Below are 21,133 nucleotides of genomic sequence, written 5' to 3'. Positions count from 1 at the left end.
GGATTAAATTAATTCGAGTTTTTCTATATCTAGAGAAATGCATAACTTGAATTATTAGATTATATTCCAGAGGAGCCGTTTTCAGTTTTTTCATAATGTTTGAAAACAGGCCAACAGACATTGGCATTACAGTAGTGGTCCTGTTGAGGTCCAAGCTCACCCTTGAATACTGTAACACCAGCAATTCCTAGTGAACCAAGTGAACTGAAGTGCTTAATTATATTAGAATTGTTATCTCACTGCTATTTTTGAAACGACCAGTCTATGCTAAAAAAAAAAAAAGAAAAACTCATGGGCCCTATGGCCCAGTGAAAATGGCAAAGTTAGGGTAAGTACCATCACAAGTTATTTAGGGGGTCTTTACAGAGTTTCTAAAAGTTCCCTCATTGAAAGCAATGTGGCTAAATCTCTTGGGCTGCCGGTTATGGGAAAAATGAAGGTATGGACACATTTTACCCCACAGCTGCATCAGACAGAGCAACCATCCAAAGGAGGCACCAGATTTCGAGAACACACAGGCCAGGAAGAGCTGAGGCCAGTTCCAGATAATGGAAAACTGTAGCAGAGGGACCTTTAAACACCACTATTTCTGGACCAGGGTACACTTAATGAAGAGTTTTATTAATATTCCAGGACCCCAGGACATGTGGCAAGTATTCATGTGGATTCGGCCCAGAAATGGCAGGAGAAAAAGGTGAGAATGTCTGTGCTTTTTAGGTCACGTTGGCGGAAGTTGAGCTCTGCAGGGCAAAAGGACTTGAACCCTGAGTCAAAAAGGACCTAGGCGACTAAAAGGAGCAACAAGATGGATACCTGGGAGGAGGACCCACTGAGCAGAAGCAACATCAGCAGTGAGGACAACACAAGTGGGATGTAAGAACCCAACCAAGGTTCCGGGGCAGCTCAAAGGGACAAATGGGTGCGGCCGGCCAGAAAACGAATGGTCCCACAATGGGAGAAATGGCCCAGGATGTCCGAAAACGGAGCTGAGGTGAGTCGGTACCAAGTCACCCACTGTCCAGGCGAGGCAGGTTCTCCACCTGAAGGCTTGATCCAGGAGGATTTTGCAAGGAGGCAGTGCAACGAAGGCCACGAAGCTGTCCCACAAAGGAACAGGGGACCCGTTCAGCAAGGAAGTCTGCAGAGAAGGGAAAGGAGCACCAAGGATCTGATTCCAGGAGCCTAGAAGAAACTGGGAACACGGTCAAAGGAGCCAGAGTCCGGGCATTGTGGCCACACCAGGTCCTTAGCAGCAGCTTCAGCCCATCTTCAACAGCGGTCATCTAGCAATTCAAATATGAAACTGAGGAAAGCACAAGGCCTTTAACTAATATCATAATAAACAAGGGGCTGGGCTAGATGGGAGGGCTGGAAGAGAAGGAATGTATGCATGTAGTGTGCCACACCAAGAACCAATTAGTAAAGAGATATTAAGTAGACATAGGTAATCGTTGAATCAAACAAATCTCAGGGAGGGATACCAAGGAGCCTAGGAGATAACCAATCAGAAGCCCATTACTCAGAGCCCCATGGGTACAAAAGGGGCTGCGTTAGGTCACTCAGGGTCTTCCATTCAAAGGAAGCAGACAAAGCTGCTGATGCTCCATTGCTACAAGAGACACTGCTGGAGGGAAGACTCTTGGTAGAACTGATGCCTGGTGGAGGAAGGCAGTGCTAGCCTTGTAGAGGCAGGGAGGAGATGGTAGATTTGTTAAGCCCTAGAAGCCATGGACGAAGAAGACTGACATTAAGAGCATCACAGCCCCTCTCCTTTCTAATCTTATCTAGCAGACCGCTGGACGAAACACTAGGCAACACATGATAGCTGGGGATTCTGTAGTTCATGTATACCGTACCAATCACAAACCATGGTCACACCACTCACAGGGGTGATTGCAGTCAGGCAAACTTCATGTCCCAGCACCAACCCTGCTTATCTCTAAAAGGGTAATGCAGCAAAGAAGAAGTGTGGGAGTTAGGAGTGAGAATGTGAATGTGCACATTAGAGCTTTGAGGTGTGGTGAGGACGAAAAGGAAAGGTCAGAGTGTGAAAGAAGGGGAAGAGGGGAGAAGACAAGATATGGAGAGGAGGAGAAGGCAAGGAGAGAGGGTAGAGAGGAGGAGAGTAGAGAGAGAGGAGTCGAGGAGGCAGAAATGCAAACGAGAGAAGCAGAGCAGTCCAGAGGAGATAGTCAAGAGCAGAGGAGGTGGTGGTGGGGAGAAGAGAGAGAGAGAAGAATGGAGGAAGCAAAAATGGGAAAGAGGGAAAGAGAGGAGGTGAAGCCAGAGAGGGAGAGAAGTGAAGGCGTGGATAGGAGACCAAGAGAGTCCGTGATGGCAGTGACAAGAGAGAAAGATGTGGATAAGGTACAAAAGAAAGAGAAAAGGGAGAAGAGGAGGCGAAAGCTAGAAGGTGTGTGGCATCGTGGCGAAGAGGCAAAAAGGAGGAAAAGGAGAATGAGGATAATAAGAGCAGGGGAAGAGAATGGAGAAGAGGAGTAAAGGACAGTAAAGGGTGAAGAGAGGTGGAAGACAGAAAGGGATGGAAACGAGAGAGTCCTCAGAACCTTGTTCTAAGGAATATTATACAGCGGTGGAGAACACTATGGTTATATCTAAAGACTTTGTAGGCCTAATAGTGAAAGGTGATTATTACTTGGCACTTGCCAGTAGTTTTATGCCGCACACATAGATCAATCATAACATGTGATCTATACTTGAATTAGAGAGCACCAACAATTGTATTTACACATTTGACAAATTCTATTATCTAATAAACCGTTAAAAAGGCCTGTGTAATGGGTGTTTGTACGAATTAAATCATATTAAGCATTCATATGAATAACAATTTGCAATTAAGTCTTTTGCACTGTGGGGGTTAGTACAAGTCGTGACTTAGAATGTGGTTATTATAACCAAAACATCTGTCACACTTAAATCATTGGCTCAGGTAGGATATGTCGCAGCACATACCACAGGCAATCACCAATTCCTGCAAAGAGACACCATTGTTCTGATTTTATTTTTCTACTTTTAGATGTTCCACCCACGGGTACACAAGTGACACCACTCAGTCTACTTCCACAGCCCTGAAGACAGCACTAGAACAGCAAACCAATCCGTTTGTGCCAGAAACACCACAAGTGTTGACTAGACAGATGTTTTGGTTATAATAACCACATTCTAAGTCACGCCCTGTACTAACCCCCACAGTGCAAAAGAGTTAATTGCAAATTGTTATTCATATGAATGCTTAATATGATTTAATTTGTACAAACACCCATAACACATGGGGTTGAAAATGGTTATACTTGTACAACAGCCTGAATAGGCCTTTTTAACGGTTTATTAGATAATAGAATTTGTCAAATGTGTAAATACAATTGTTGGTGCTCTCTAGTTCAAGTATAGATCAAACGTTATGATCGATCTATTTGTCCGGTCGACTATTTTTTTCTCCAGATGTTAATTGCTACCAGGATGGTGATTTGGTGTAAAATTGATGTTCTGGACCAAGTCCCTGCTTATCCATTTTGTAGGACATCCTGTGGCGCACTTCTTTTTGACTAGTGTTGCCCCAAAACCAATGCTGCTGCTGCATCTGTATTGTTTTTCGGTGACAACCTGCTAAACGTCGTCCCACTTCACATAGAGATGACATTCAAGCATAGAAGGACGCTTTCCCAAGCTCAGATCCTGTTTTCCTGCCCTGGACAGCCTTGTAAAAGGATTCTGGTGTTTTAGGTTTAGCATTGCCCTAGATAGTCTTCTGGAGAAGGAGAGGAGAGGTATAACCTGCCAAATCAGGGCCGCTACCTGATCTAACACTGCCTTGCAGTTTTGAGTCATACGCTGACTGCTGCCTAAAAGCTTTCACTTTGCCTGGTGTAAGCACGATTCCTGCCTGACTGTGTTCAACTCTATGCCCAGGAAGTAATGAAAAGATGTTTCTTCAGCCGATGAGACCCCAGACTGTCTGACTGTCTAATGAATCTGTGAATCAGTGTAACTCCATCAGTTTCTGAAAGTAACAGTCACAAAACCTACCTGTGCCACCAAACAAAAATCATCACCCAGTTCATGCACAACTTCCTCCAGAGAAGCTTCTCTTTTTACAGCGCCATCCCAAGAAAGAAATGAATACCTCAAAGATCCCACAAGATATGGTGCAGCTACAGGTGAGCATGAATTGAGAAAAAATTGTCCTTCCAGGGTGAAGCCTGCCTTTAAGCCCGTAGATGGATGGATGCATTCGGAGGAATCTGTAATTTGTATACATAATGGAAAATGGTCTTGTATAGCTCACCTTTGCCATTTTGGTAGCGGCGTTGCATGTAGGCTCTGCAAGTAAAGCAGAGGTTGGGGTGCTCATGGGATATAGGGGGAGGCACATATGAAACCTAAGATGTCAATAAGTATAGCCCAAAGTACCCAAGTCCTGAGTGTTGGTATTTTTCTTTTTTTTGTTTAAATGTACTGTACAAAATGGTTTATTACAAACCTTATACATTTTACACAAAAGAAATAATTCATAGTCATATCACTTAAAATCAGTAAGAATTATACAATCATAAAATGTGCTAATACATTTAAAAATGTTATAAGAGTCCTGCTAAAGTTCTTCTAACATTCTACATTCCTGCATTCATCACTTGTCCAGTCAACCATTCATTATTTCATTCAACCATGTTAATCATTTAAAAAAAGTTGACTACTCTGATTACCGAGGAAGAACTAGAGCCTTGCAAAATATATCTCCAGAAGTTCACTGAATTGAATGAGTCACTGGAAAAGACTTCTAGAGGGCCCCACACTCGATGATTAAATGCCTATCGATTTCTACCCCTGGTCCTCAGTGTCGATGGTACGGAGTTTCCTGGATTTCCTGTATTGATTTGATCTCTCCAGTTAGGAGGATGTTAAGTCGAAACCTTAGGAAAATGTCCCACTACCGACTATCCTGGGACTGTGCTAAGTATTTCTGAAGTGTTTCTTTCTTGTTACATTCAGAGTTTGTTTCTCTACTCAGACTATAGTGAGCAGTTTTATAACAGGTCATGATCCAATCTTTTTCCATCATTTTCTTTTTGGCCTGACCTGGATTTTCACACAGTAATTCTAAGGGCACCTCATACTGCTCCATTATACCTTTGCACTGTCGCTTAAATTCTACAAGTGAGCTTTTCGCACTTTCAGATTCCATTTCACTCAATAGTGCCTTATAGATCACATGTTCTCTGCTCACCAGTATCCTGAGAAATAGCAGAGTAAACCTCAACTCAGCAATGGACAGAAAGGAATTCAACCCCAATTCAAAGAGAATTAATGTAATGGGGACACCGTTGGGCAATCTTAGCGCTGTTCTCCATATAAAGCCTTTGAGTTTTCCGAGTTCAAGATCCTCCGTCCCGGAATAGATGTCTAGACCGTAAGTCAGGACAGGGATAACTTTAAAATGATAAAACTGCACGAGTTGCCTGATTGAAAAGCGACAATATTTTTTTGCAATGTGTGACATTTGTGCCAATAATTGCCAGCCTTTTGACCCTAGAGTCTCTCTGTATAGCTTAATTTCCATTGATCTCACTAATAGCCTAGATATTTGGTGTTTCTCACAGCTGGAATTTGTTGATCATTCATTACCCATCTGAATGTATTCAATTTATATCTGTCTCCTTTGTAGCTCAGAATGCAGGACTTTTTTGGGTTGATTGTCAGTTTGTTTAATTTAATATATTCTTCCAATCTCACTAACAACCTCTGTAACCCCACCTGAGTTCTAGCTAAAAGTAGTATATCAGTACTACAGAAGCATCTCTCATCTCTTAATTTCGGTGAGATAAATGCAGCTCCTCCTAAGAATTCCCACAAGTCGCCCAGATACAAATTGAAAAGACAGGCCGCCAGCATACATCTCTGTCTTACCCCTCAGTAGATGTTTATTAGAACTGTCACATCACCCTGGAGGTTCAGTGTTACTTTTATCATCGTATCTTTGTGTAAGTGAGTGAGCATATCCAGGAAATGTGTTGGAATGCCCCAAACTGCAAGCTTTCTCCACAACATTGCTCTATCAATAGAATCAAAAGCCAAGCTCAGGTCTATGCTGGCTACGCGCAGTGGGTCCCCTTGAACCTTACATGCCTGGTTAATTAAGGATTGGATAGGGAGACAACTTGCACCTGTCCCCATATCACGCCTAAAGCCTGTCTGAAATTTTGATACAATTTGTTTGTCTCTAGACCAATCTTCTATTTCTTTCAAGAGACATCTAGAGAAGATCTTACTCTCAAATTCCATCAGGGCTATTGGTCAGTAGTTTATCGGATCGCGTTGATTTCCCTTTTTGTATATGGGGACTATTATTGACAAGGACCAAGCAATGGGGATGGTTTTACTTGCTTTTATAATGGTTTCCAAGGTCTTTACTGAGACATCTAGGTCCCATTCTATGCTACGTTGTTTATTATGTTTTGAAGGGAGACCTCTGTTCAACTTGGAAAATGTCTCCCCCAGCTTTCTTCTGGATCGGGTTATGCATTGCTTGGTCATGCTTCCCATTATTCTGATTTATGAAAGTCCAAATGTTTTTAGTATTCTTAGTCAGTAATGCTTCAAGCATTACTTCACTGTCTCTCTATAGAAGAAGGCACTTATTACTTTTAAGCCAGTTTTTAAAAGTCTGTTTGCCATTTTGTATCTCTCCTTTTTTATTTACTACTTCAAACTTAGAGTTTTTTTATTTCCCTAATGAGACTTCTAATATCTCTTTTCTTTATTTGGATCTCTTCAACATACCTATGTGACCGGTTTGATTATACACCTCCCTTCCTAGACAGAGCACATGATGTCATTTTTTCCGCTGCAAATAACGGAAAGGTTGCGGCACAATAATCTCTTATTGGGTTATTCATTTGTTCCATGCCTTTCTGGCTCCAACCTAATATGTTCTTTCTTTTGTTCAGGGACAGGTTTTTATAATTAGTTGAGGAAAGCATGGTAATACCAAGATGTATTTGTAGTGTTACTTTGTCATGGTCACTTACTGAGCTGGTGATTACTACCACCCTTTTTAATGTCCAGGCTAGTCCTTCAGAAGCTACAGCATAGTCTAGCCAGGATTTAAGGTCATTTCTATGCCATATTGGTTTAGCTGGTATATCACCCGTTATATGACCAAGATTAACATTCCCCAACCTTCTCAGTATTATCCTGCGTATCCTGTTCCACCCGCCTCCCAATTGTAGAATCTGGGGCAGACAATGGGAATTAAAATCACCAACCATTAGCACTTCAGCATTCGGATTTTCCATTTTAAAGGTTCCTATGATTTCATCTGTGGCAGTCATCATAATCGAGATATCACAATGGGTATTAAGCCAATAAATATTTATCAGTAGCATTCGGTTTTGTTGTAATTCAACTTGAATCGCTAGTATGTCTCTTTGGTCATTGGAGATCATGGTTCCAGCAATACCTACTCCCTGTTTGATGAACACACATAGACCTCCCGATGGGCGACCCGAACATGGTCAGTCCGCCATTTGTTAAAAGCATGTGTGTCCATCCCACAGTAAGACTTCCATCGCACATGTCTCCTGGAGGCATACTATAGGAAAATCGTTTACCTGCGTATTGGTTGTCAATTTACCGAAACCCTTGATATTCCATGTCACTTGTGAGATGGTCTGCTGCTGAACCTTGGCTTTTTGCTCTACTGGGCTTCCGAGACTGATTCACCCATCTTGCTCCCTGTCCAAGTGCTTCAATTACTTGTACCCAGTCAATGTGGCCGGGTTCTCTCGATGTTTCTCTTCCTCTCGGAGGGCACAGATTTTCTTTTACTTCTCCTCCCACTGTTTCCCATTTTTGCATCTTCACGATGTCAATTTGAGACACCACAAACCCTTGGTTCTGCAGCCTTTCGCTTTCAGATATAACTAGCTCCAGTACCAAGTTCGAGTTGAAATGCACCAACGAACAGTTGAAACTTTTTGTCTGGAAAGTCAACTCTCACTATGTCTCTTGTGCAAATAATTCTTAGACTTGGTATCTGGACTAGCAGAAGCAGGTCATTACCTCTATTTAGGCAGATACTTGTATTCCTTCCAAATGTATGGGTATAATTATATAATTATTTTTTCCTTCCCCCTTCTCTCCTGTTCCTGCTCTTCCGTTCTTTGTGCCCGTTGTTGTGTTACTATCTGGGTCGTGACCACTGCAATTATAAATAGAACCGTGTTGTATTTATTAATGCAGTGGTTTTCTTTCTTAGTTTCCCGGGCTCCCGGAGGACCCCGGGAAACTTAGAAAGAAAACCACTGCAATTATAAATACAACTGCATTGTATTTATGATTACGCCGGCTTTCGTTTTGAGTCTCCCGGGCTCCTCCGAGCCGGGGGAGCCCGGGAGACTCAAAGCAAAGGCCACTGCAATTATAAATACAATGTTTTTGTATTTATGATTTCCATGGTTTCTAACCACGGCAATCATAAATACAACCACGTTGCTCTCCAACACTAATGAAGCAAAAGCCACCTGCTGGTAGCTTTTATTACAGCGGCTTTTGCTTCAATAGTGCCGCGAGGGCAGAGATTAACTCAAGCACAGGAGGCTCGTCTATTTCATAAAATGGGTGCCTCCTAGTGCTCGATATTAAAGGGGTTTAAACATAATTTGTGTAAAATTTTTTACATAGGAACTTTCATTAAAAAGATGTTTATTATACATTTTTTATTATTGCCCATCTTTTAAGAACATACCATTTTTTAGCGCACTATTCCTTTAAAATAGTGTGACCAGATTACAGTTTGCCTGGTAAGTGGTAAGGACAGTCAGGTCAGACCCCACATACCCATTTAGCAGAGATGGGGAACTTAAGTGCAGCCGTGTTTTGGTTTCATTAAATATGCTTATTAAATGCATACTTCCCAATTCTCCACCATCACCAACTGAATGGCCACCCCTTCCTCAAACTCAACTATTCCAAAACACAATACCTCCTCATCTGCCCCCAAGGCACAAACCCAACCTCACCCCCTGGTTCCAAGAACTCTCCACAGATACCCAACACATATCCCTCTCCACACCTGTTAAATCCCTTGGCTTCACCATCGACCCACGCCTTTCCTTCACACACCACTTAGCCGCTGTCACCAAAACATGCAATCTACAACTACACATCCTATGCAAAATCAGAGATATCCTTCCTCCCTATGACTTATGCACATCAGTCCAAGAACAAGTTCTCTCTAAGCTGGACTTTGGGAATGCTCTCCTCGCTGTACTCACCAACAACACCCTTGCCCCCCTGCAACTCATACATAACGCTGCAGCCAGACTCATCCTCCACCTACCCAAACATGCACACATCACCCCTACTCTTACCCAGCTCCACTGGCTACCCATACCCCAGAGAACTGCCTTGAAATGACTCTTTCATTTCTTTCACAAACATCAGACAAGCCAGTCAACACCTTCTACACATTCCACTGTGCAAACTCACATGCACCCAAAAACAAGCATTTACCCACTAGGCACCCAGGGCATGGAACACCCTACCTCTCCACATACTCATTCCATCACCATTTTCAAAAAGAGCCTCAAAACATACCTGTTTCCTCACACATAACTCTGCCCTCCTCCACTACTATCATGTGTTTATCCTAATCTTCCTATCCTTTCCTGAAATCATTTTGTAACTTCTTTATTCAACTACCAACTTTTCAATATTTGAACCATATAAGGCGCTCCGAGACCCTCTTGGTAGGGTCAGTACTAAACAAAAATTCAAATAAATAATATAAGCTGATGTATTTTATTGGATGCGCATTTTAGGCTACACTTATCCATATATGTTTGAGAGTAGCAAACATTTTCATGATCCAATTCTAGTATATTTTATCACATTTGAAAGAATTATTTGATGATCAGAAGAGAAGTGTTTGGGTGTTAGCCATCACTCAGTAAGCAGGGGCTACTTCTTGGCAATGAGAAGCCGGTGCACAGTGTGTCACAAATACCTCTACATGCGATGCAGTGCAACCTCTTATGGTCCATTATTGATGCCGTAGTCCCGCCTTAAAGCGCAGGGCTGAGTTTTGATCCTGTGTTACCTGCAGAAGCGTTGCTAGTGGGGGGGGGGGTGTGAAGGGGCTATAGTGCCGGGTCTTTTGGTTGTAGCCCTGGATAGAAGCTCAGGGGCTACAACCAAAAGGCTAGCTAGCCCCGAGTCCTGACAGTCCCAACATTAGCATAGCCCCAGATCTTTTCCATACCTAGCAACACCCCTGGTTGGGGCAGAAACCACTCTTAGAGCGCCTCAGTTGTTTGTAATCTTAAATGACATTTTGTGCAGAATATATCGAATTTAGGTTTCGGTTGGTCTGTGCCTTTTAAATAATAAATGAGATTCACCCGAGTAACTCCAACAAAACAAAATCCATTTGTTGCAAGTCATTGGTCCATTCACAATGATAAAATGTGTGTCATGCATCTGAGGTGACTCACCAGACTATGTCCCTCCGCTAACATAGATGGCTTCACATTCTAGTCTGTAGGGGGCTCTGGGTTGTATTAAAGTTTCAATATGAAGTGATCATCCTGAGAGTCATGCAGCTCCTGCTTGTAGCCTAGAAGAGTCTGGCTTAGTTTGACACCAACAGCCACCAGAATCACCTTCGACTGTCGAGGGCAACCAGTTTCATGCTAATGGACCTATATGACCAATTGTTTGGGAATGTGCACAAAAGGAGTACAATGTCCCAGTTCTCCATGTACACACATCACATTATTTCTTACTCACCAAGAGTCAATTATCGCATGACAATGGCTAGTGGGAGTGCACATTTCGAGGTTATTAACAAGAGATAGTTAAGGGACACATGGATAGTTTTCATCCCATGTGGGGGTTAACACGTTGCAGAATTTCAACAAGCTCCTCGTCAGTGGAGAACTGGCAACTTTTGGCCTCAGGGGCAAGTACAATTTAGTAGCCCACACTGCACTGGTACAAGCCCACAATTGCAGCAACCCCAATTTCCACCAGAAGTAAACACAATACCAACCTCTCCCCCACAGCACATTCTGAACTGCATATATATATATATATATATTTCTGAGGCTTCTGGAATCTGCTTAGATCACATGCTGTGCATAGGCCGACATCTAATGGAAGCTGTGGAGTATTACAGTTGTTGTTTTCGAAATTCGAAAAGGGATGTCAACAGGACATGCCAGTAATACTATCCCTAGTGTGACGTCCACTGTACCCATGGTCCTTCACGTGTCGAGGTCCCTCAGATTGTTTTTTTCCGCCATCGTAGACGGACGCTATTTCGTGGAGTTCTCCTTTCGGCATACTTCCATTGATTTATTCAAATTAGAGATAGTTTCTCGTCCTATCCTTTACATTCTACATCACCGACTATCGATAACATCCAACAGCGGTGAAGAAACGACCGTTGAAGACTCCCATCGCTTCGGCCTTCGGCCCACGCAGTAGGTAGAGAGGGAGGAGGACATTTGAGAATGTATTTACCCATTTTCGTTACATTATTATCACCTAGCTGCCGTGTCTTTCTATTATGAATAGCACCCCTTTCAAATTTTGCCCTAAGTGCAACAGAAATTCCCTTGGGTCAACAAGGCAACCTTTCAGCGACGGCAGCAATGCTGCATTATCTGATGGCGATGGGGATACTTCAGTTTCCCAAGCGCAGGTCCCCGACCCCATCAGACAGGCCGGCAGCCTTGTCACGCGGATGACACCTGGCGGCAGTGGCGCTCTCACAGACCCCTCGACTAAGAACACAACCCACGGCCGAGACTCGACACGTTCGTCGAACAAAGGCCCACGCACAATGTCTAGGGAGAGGTCTGTAGGTTCACTGTCCTCTGGGCACTCGAGGTCCCGATCGCCACATGACAGGCCTGGACTGTCGAAAGACAGAACAGACGCTGTGACTAAATCCATTCCCGAATATCGCACGTCAGGCGGGACTAGCCCATTTGGTTACAAAACACGTCCCAGCAGGCCTAATGAATAGACGGGAGTCCAAGAAGAAGTCTTCTAATAACCCTCACAGGGAAAGGTCCCATAAAGATAGGTCCCCACACAAGGGTAAGGACTCACAGAAACAGGATTCCTTCTCTACCGCCCTAAAGAAAAAAGGCCAGCCTTCACCACAAGTCCCAATCACTCCTCAGGATCAGGGGTTTCCATTGGAACCAATATCCATTCCTAGCTCTGCCCAATGGACATGTGGGGATATTGATAGGGTCATGAGAAGGATGACCTTCATGGCAAACATTTTTTAAAAAGACCCTAATTACTTCCAGAGTCTTCAGTCCACCCCACCCACAACAGCACCCTCTAGTTCTCAGGTCCCAGTATTGGCCACTGCTTCTTAACCCCCTTCAAAGAGGTCTCACCCTGATACCCTAAATATTCCATCGCAGCTAGACCCCCCCAGTCATTGGCCTGTATGATCCGGACACTGACACTGAGGACCTCTATGTTACTCAAGAGGCCACAGACCCTTACTATGGTGATGATGATGATGAACAATACAAAGAATTTGTTGACGACATTTTGGGGGATAAAAAGGCTGTCACTCAGTTCATTCCCCTCCTGCAGTCTATTCAGCGAAAGATACGACCCTCACTGGAAACGCCTAACCAGACACCGGCAGTTAATCCCTGCATCGAGAAACTCTTCCGACCTGCTCCATCAGACCCTCTCTATATCAGGTGACAGCTCAAACCTAACTTTCTTGTAGTTACAACAACAAGGAAGAGAGCGGGAACACCCATAGCCTCTTCTGAGGCACCTCCGGACAAGGAGAGTAAAAAGCTGTACATGATGGGGAGGAAAGTGGCCTTTTCGGCTGCCTTTCAGGCGAGGATAGCTAATAACTCCACTCTTTCGATGAGTTATAACTGCCATAAATGGGATGATGTATCAGCTTTGTTGGCATCAGCCCCTGAACCCCTTAAGACAAAATTGGCCCAGAAGGCAGGGCAGTTCCAGGCTGCATGTTAAAGAATAATCTGAACGCCGCTGACAATGAGGGAAGGATTATTGCAGAGGGAACAATTATTAAGCGTCATACTTGGCTATGCCAGTCCAGCTTCAGGCAAGAGACACAAGCCACACTTCTTAATATGCCCATTGAGCCCAAGGTACTCTATGGAAAGGCTGTTGAAGACGCCTTGAAAACTGCTAAACAGGAATACGATACACTAAAGTCATTGGGCCAGTTTACCAATAAACCCACTGCCCAGAGAGGCAATAGTAATTTTCGTCGCTCACGTGGACAAAATTCACAGAGGGGTTCAGGCTACAATCAGAATCAAGGAGCATCTTGGGGTAACAATCAAGGCCAAGCCTCACAAGTTCACCAGAGAGGGCAGCGCAGATCCTGCGGCTGGGGGAGGTCCTCCTCGTCTAGAGGCGGTACCACGCCTCCAAAACCGTGACTACCCACTTCACATGCCTCTCCAGTAGGAGGGCGTATTTCAAACTTCACCCAAGCATGGGAGGGAATCACCTCAGACAAATGGGTGCTATCCACTGTGGCAGGCGGTTATTGTGTGGAGCTCATCGCGTGGCCCCGGAACCATCCCCGAGCCAGAAGACTCACTCAAAGGAAGACCAATGCATCCTTCTCGAGGAAATTGCAACACTGCTCCAAAATGACGCCATAGAAATCATCCCGCCCAACAAGGTATACAAGGGTATTTAGTCAACCTATTTCCTTGTGCCAAAGAAAGATCTAACAATGTATCCAGTATTAGATTTACGCCCTACAAACAAATATGCCAAGCCACAAAAGTTCTGCATGACTACGCTACAAGAAGTAATCCCTCTGCTAAAGCGGGGGATTACCTGGCAACATTGGATATGAAAGATGCTTATTTTCATATTTCAATGTTCCCAGCGCACGGAAGATTCTTGCGGTTCAAGATAGCAAACCAGCACCGCCAATTCAAGATGCTACCCTTCGGAATAGCATCCGCACCAAGGGTATTCACAAAGATACTGGTGGTGGTAGCGCACCTGTGCAGGGAAGCAATCCCAGTGTACCCTTACCTGGACGACTGGCTGATTACAGGGGAGACTCCCCAAATTTGCAGGAAAAACATTCAAAAAACTATCAACCTTCTCTTTCAATTGGGCTTCAAAAATCAAGCCTAATGCCGAGCACAACCAAACAGTTATTAGGAGCTGTAATAAACTCAGAAGAGGGGTTGGTCTTTCCATCAGAGGAAAGAGTCCAAAACATGTTGCTGCAAATACCTAATTATCAAGCTGGCTGCCAGATAAGTGTACGCAAAGCTATGCGTTTGCTAGGCCTGATGGCATCTTGCATTTACCTGGTACCACAGACGCGCCTGCGCATGCGTCCCATGCAGAAGTGGTTGGCAAAACAGTGGTCTCAGGCAAGCGGTCAGTGGGATGATCTAGTGGTCTTTTCACCAACACTAGTATAAAACCTTCACTGGTGTACAAGAGAAAATCTTTTGAAGGGAAAACCCTTCCGCGATCCGGAAGTGCAAGCGATTGTCACAACAGACGCCGGGTGTGGGCTCATTACCTTCATCACACAGCACAAGGTCTGTGGACTCATGCTGCGGTGCAGAACCACATCAATCTGCTGGAACAACTGGCAGTGTTCAAGGCCCTTCAGGCGTTTGAGGTACACCTAGCGAACAAGTCAGTGCAATTCCTCATCGACAGCACTACTGCAATGTTTTACATCAACAAACAGGGGGGCACACATTCTCCAAATCTGTCCAAGCTAGCGCAACAAATTTGGAAATGGGCACTCACACAGAAAATATTCCTATCGTCACAGTACGTTCCAGGGGAACTCAACTCTCTGGCAGACTCATTGAGCAGAGATCCCCTACCAGAGGAACACAAATGGCAACTAGACACAAGGGTCGTAGAGCACCTCTTCTCTCATTGGGATTTCCCCACAATAGACTTGTTCACTGCAAGCGAAAACAGTCGGTGCCCAGACTTCGCGTCCAGGTTCCCGCAGCCAGGCTCCAAGGGGAACGCCCTATGGATGAACTCATTAGGGAAATTTGCTTACGCTTCCCCCCCTACTCCTCTCATGAACAAGGTGGTGAACAAGATCCACAAGGAGCAAGTGACGCTCATCCTAGTGGCTCCTATGTGGGCAATACTACCTTGGTATCCACATCTGCGCAAACTGGCGATGTGGGATCCTATCAAGCACCCGTGCCTGACCAATCTACTCACTCAGCACGGGGGATTACTAGTGCACCCTCAACCTCACTCAATGAACTTGGCAGCATGGCTCCTGAAGTCATAGAGTTTGGACATCTTAACCTACCACAGAGGTGTTGGATATCCTGAAAGAGGCATGAAAGCCTAACATTAGATACTGTTATTTCGACAAGTGGAAGAGATTTGTAATTTGGTGCCAGTCTAAACAAATTAACCCCATAGAATAAACCCCATCCCACATTTGAAATTACATGCTCCACTTACTAGACTCAGGGATTAGTATTCAACTCTTTGAAACCACACCTGGCGGCCTTGTCAGCCTACACCACCTCCCACAATAAAATATCATGGTGGAAGGTGCCGGTCATCAAGGGACTCATGGAGGGGCTAAGGAGACTTCACCCTCCGGTTTCAAACCCGCCTCCAGGATGGGATCTCAGTGTAGTACTCATAAGCCCATGGGACCCCCTTTTGAGCCGATGCACAAGTCAAGTCTTAAACACCTGACTTACAAGACTGCCTTCTTAGTGGCTATTACTGCCATAAGAAGAGCTAGTGAATTACAAGCATTGTCAGTGCAGGATCCTTTCTTTGTCATACACAAAGACAAACTGGTTTTACGTACTCATTCTAGGTTCTCTCCTAAGTTCATCTCTAAATTTCATGTGAACTAGTCCATTGAGCTTCCGGCTTTCTTCCAGAACCCTAAAAGCTCAGCTGAGGTAAAACTCCATACACTACATGTAAGGAGGGCAATCCTTTACTATGTAAACAAGACCAGACCGCTAAGGAAAACAGACCAACTGTTTGTCTCCATAGCCCCAGGCAGAGAAGGGGATTGCATTTCCAAGAATGCCATTTCCAGATGGATAGTCAGGAGCATACAACTGTTCTATTTCCTGTCAGACAAGACACTGCCTTTCACGCCAAGAGCTCACACCACACGGCGCACGGTAGCTACTGTGGCATTTATTGCTAATGTTCCCCTATCTAGACAGCATTTGCAAAGCAGCTTCATGGTGCTCAGTACACACTTTCACTCAGCACTACTGCATTGACACACATTCCAAGACAGATACACAGGTGGGACAAGCAGTTCTAAGACACCTGTTTGCCCACGAACCTTCTCACAACCCACCACCTTCTCGTAACACTGCTCGCTAATCTAGGCACAGCATGTGATCTAAGCAGATTCCACAAGCCTCAGAAGGGATACATTCTCACCATAATCGTATTTCTGATGCTTGTATCTGCTTAGATTCACATGCAGTCACCCTTCCTCCCCTCGGACTGAAGGCGCATGGATGCTTATGAGCTTGTCTGATACATATCTGCTTGGATACATCTGTACTCACGCTACACTTCATGCTACCTTGTGTCAAAAAAATAACAATCTGAGGTACCTTGATGCGTGAAGGACCATAGGTACTGTAATACTCTGCAGCTTCCACTAGATATTGGCCTATGCACAGCATGAGAATCTAAGCAGATACAAGCATCAGAAATACGATTACGGTGAGTAATGTATCCCATATTCAATGAAAAAACTTTGTTAAAGGGACGTTATGATTACAAGTGAAACCGAAAAACCTAAGAAATTCAGAGCGGGCCATATACTTTTTTTGCAAAGTTTGGTGAGGATTTGTCCAGGGGGAGTAAAGTTATAAGCCGCCTAAAAAGTGCTTTTCCTACAGGTTTAGCAACTTACCCATAACTACACGGCCGGTACCACAGGCTGTGTAATATATATATATATATATATATATATATATATATATATATATATATATATATATATATATATATATATATATATATATATATATATATATATATATATACTAGCAAAAAGTACCCATACTCCACATAGGTTCTGTAGACAGTCCTGATAAACCTCTCATCAATTATTGAACATCAATGATCCTGTAGGTCGCTGTTCCAAGTCGCTTCTCGGTTCCTGTGCTTTGCACTCTGAAGTGAACTACACTGACAATGGGTCTGTGTGGCTGGATGGCATACCCTGGAGCAGACATGGAGGAGAGCACACTGGGACCTTTTGTGCGCTCTCCCAACCTGTCGCCTCACCCTGGCACAGTGCAGTGTGTGTAAATATCTTGGAACCAGTGAATTTAAGGACCTTGAAACATTGTTTTTGAGGTCCGATAGGCACCTACAAATTTTGTTCCTCGGGTCCAGATGCTTAAAATGATCTTTCTCCGATCCTTCTACAACCACATTGATGTTTCGCTGATTTCAGGCAACCGCCGCATGTGTTAAGGTGCTGAAATTTGGGGAAAAGAGTGGGGTGTCCAGATGCCATGTAGCCAGTAATGTCCGGAGGGTCCTAGCAGGTAACCATGCAAAATTTGGTGCAGATTGGTGGAATGGTGTGTAATTGTATAAGGAACAAACTATATGATTTTCTGCTTTATACATAGAGATAGAGATTAGAAATTATTGACATGGGGGACATTGTGGAGCGCACGCAAGATGGCCACCTAACTACGGCGGATAATTTATCCTCCTGTTGGCGCCTTCAATCCCTAACTGCCCGCATGGACTCCTTGGGTGCGGGCCCCCTGGTTGCTCCCCATCGGCCTCGCAGCTCACACCCTCTCCTGAACACCGAGGGTGACTCCGGGCGGCCTGCGCTGTGGCTGCTGCGATTATGATGTCACTAGCGGCTTGGCTCCCCTTGACTACGCTGCGGTGCTCTATGTGACCTGATCCTGGATTACGGTCCGTACTGCTAATGCACTATCCTGTGGCCGCCAGGCTCTGGTGGCGCCCCTAGTGCCTCTGCATACCCTCACTCTGCGGTGCTGCCTGAGTCAGACCGGTGTCCGAACTCCGTCGCTTCGTGAGATTTCACCTGTCAGCGCAAGTGGCTGCACTTGCTCCCACAATGCGCCCTCAAACTCGTGGTCTGGGTTCCTCCCTACGCTGACTGTTTGAGATTAGAATGTTAGCGGGTTGGATTCTTCGGACAGATCTGATGGGCTAGATTTTGATGCGTATCTTAAGCAGTCTTGTAAGATTCTTTCTGGTTGTGCCTTTGCTGGTGTATGATTCCTGCCTTGTGTGTGCTGGAAAGGCTACTCCTTTTCGAAGATATTGCTTTGTTTTGTATGTTCATTGTGTTGTTCCTTAAAGGGGTTTTGAACATTGTGTTCATTTGGATGTGTCTTTTGGTGAAGAAGGTGTCAGTTCATGTTATTTTGTTGCTTACGGATGATTCGTCATTTTGTTCGTTTTGATGCGTCGTCCGTTTCAAGAACGGTCAGTTTGTGCAGTGGTAGCATCGTAGTGGTAGGCTGTTGTATTCTGATTCCTAACTTGCAGTTTGGGCAGATCTCCATCATGCTGTATGTAATAGCCAGGTTGCAAAAATGTACGAAAAGTTAGATGGACTTCTGCTTTCTGGGTTTCTTTGGGACGCGTTTCCATAGTTTTGCTATGAGGATGGAGAAGGAAGTACCTCCATGCCTGCTTTTCTCACAATGTCGTGATTTTATAAGTATGTTGCTGCTTAATCTCAATTACCTCCTTGGATGGTGGGGTGATTTTTGATTACAGGAATTCTGCTCCCTGTACATTTAATGCACTGTGAGCGATGCCAAGTCCTTTGAAGTGGACTATTTTCTTCACTGGTAACCAGTGTAGGCTTCTCAAGGCCGGCGTGATGTGTTCCCTCCTGTTCATTCTTAGTAGTCTTGCTTCTTTTTTCGATTCATTGTAATTTCTTGGTGAGGCAATCGGGCATTCCTAGTTTGGGCTGTTCACGTGATCTATTCTTGACAGCATCATTAAGATTATGGCAAGGGCTCGGTGTGGGAAACCTAGGTATGAGAGTATGCAAAGTGTGTAGATAGATGCATTGTGGGCTTTGTCTTCAGGGCTACACACCAGGAAACGTGCTCGGCTACACAAACATATCCTTTGGCTGGAACTGAGGGTGAAAGCTGTGACTGCTGTCACAGATAGCATAGAAAGGACTCCTAGTTATAGAGACAGTTGAAGGGCTTTTATTTTTATTTTTGGGGCCTAGGTCTGACCCGCTCTCTTGCGTCTTTTTTTGACCATCCCCCCTAAACCAGGCTACCTTCTGTGGACCCCTACTGTCTAATCACTGCCTTATACTATGCGTGGTTCTCTAAGTGCTGGCTATCTAAACTCCTACTCTGCTGGATTCAGGCGTGTTCAATCACACTCAGGCTTACTTCTTCCCGTCTATTCTTACTACGACACCCCCTCTGTATTACTCCTCCCACCAGTCTTCTCTCCCCTCGATGTTTCACTCCTCCCAGCTCTCACCTTCACCCCTTTATGTTACTTCTCCCTCCACTCCGCTCCACCTCTCTGCTATTACTCCCCTCCTCCACACAATCCTACTCTCTCTTCCAACCACTATTACTCCCCTCCTCTGCTCTACTACTACCCTCCCCTACACTACTACTTCCCTCCTCCCACTACTGCTCTCTTCCCACCAACTACTCACACACCCATTGTTTACCCTGTATCATACAATTCACGTTCTCTTCTTATACTAACCTCTTTACTCACTTGTCCCACAAACACACACGCTCACACTGCAGAACCACTTTCACTCCTAAGCTAATACCTTGTGTACTCCACAAATCTCCTCCACAAGCCCCGAGTCCCTCCTTCCTCCTGCTAGTCTCTTGCTCATCCTCCTCCTCCAACTTTGACCTCATCTGAAAAACCCACACTTGCCGTTTCCTGTCCCTTGTTTAAATACCCATCCCCCTGCGTGGGTGGTCAACTTTTCCTGGTCAATCTGCCCATGCCTTCCTCACCTGGGGCCTGTAGGTGCAAAGTAAAATCTTGAAAAGGGTGCTAATCCTTACCCATTTTCTCAGGGCGGACTTGCCATGTCTCGTTCATGTTCCAGGACTCTAGTTCTTTGGGTCTCCAGGTAAGTCCTTTAGGGATCTAGGGGTATTTTTCCCTTGTCTTTTCCAGGTGTTCTAGCACATGGACAAGGTTTTGCGCAGCCATGACAGATCTTTCTGGCAGCTCTGTGAGGTTCTCTGTACGGCCGCGTAGGACCGCAGCGTCTCTATCTTATGATCTCAGAGCACTGGTGCCTCTACTGAATGCTTGCAGTGATGCTTCTGTTCCTTCTCTCAGTGGCAGTTCTCTCTCTCTCCGAAGCCATTCTTTGCGGCAGTCAGACAATGTTACTTTGGTCTGCTTGGTTATTGATGCTGGAGAAACTCTGCAACAGACTGAAAACGGCTGGCAAGGATCTCATTCTAGCGGCAGGGCAGGAGATAAGGGTCTGCAAGCAAGCATTTTGGCACAAAGAGGGGAATGCAAGAATTAGGACCCCCATTGTCTTGCCTGCCCTCATTACTAGAGCTGGTTTTTGATCCCTCCTGCCCATTCAGCCTCCTGAGAAATGGGAATCCAACCCCCCTTTGACAAGGCCAGGTGACTGCCTTGTCACAACGCCAGGGATAGAGATTGGGAGTGTGGACTGTGAGAGGGAGTGGGCGAGCTCCGGGTTTGCCCTGTACGTCCTTGTTGACAGTTGTTGGAGTTCCCCCATCGCCCTCTGGAGTTTGCTACCTCTTGTGTGTCAATCTTATTTGCTCACAGTGGGGAGGTGTGTACTGCACGATGTATTTATGTTACACTGAAAAATAACTGGATTAGCCACACATTACAATAGCAGCGATCAAGAATTCTCAGTGGAGGTCACGACATTGCTGAGATCCTGAGGAACAGCAGAGGGTGGAGTTGTTTTCAGAAGGATAGTAATTTGACCTGGTGGCAGATGACTTCGGGGACTTAATTCGAGGTAGCCAGAGCCAGATACCAACACTCCCCCCATTTTAGGGGTTTAGAG

At 44.9% G+C, this 21,133-nt stretch overlaps 1 protein-coding gene across 7 annotated transcripts in view; it reads left to right on the top strand.

Annotated features, from left to right (window-relative positions):
• INPP5D (inositol polyphosphate-5-phosphatase D) overlaps positions 1-21,133 on the top strand; it is a 1,036,816-nt gene that overhangs the window by 219,973 nt on the left and 795,710 nt on the right. The window lies entirely within an intron of this gene.

The sequence above is a fragment of the Ambystoma mexicanum genome, chromosome 10, assembly GCF_040938575.1.
Source record: "Ambystoma mexicanum isolate Mex_15411 chromosome 10, UKY_AmexF1_1, whole genome shotgun sequence".
NCBI lineage: Eukaryota > Metazoa > Chordata > Amphibia > Caudata > Ambystomatidae > Ambystoma > Ambystoma mexicanum.
Note: the sequence above shows the minus strand (reverse complement) of the source record. Positions and strands in the feature narration are given on the sequence as shown.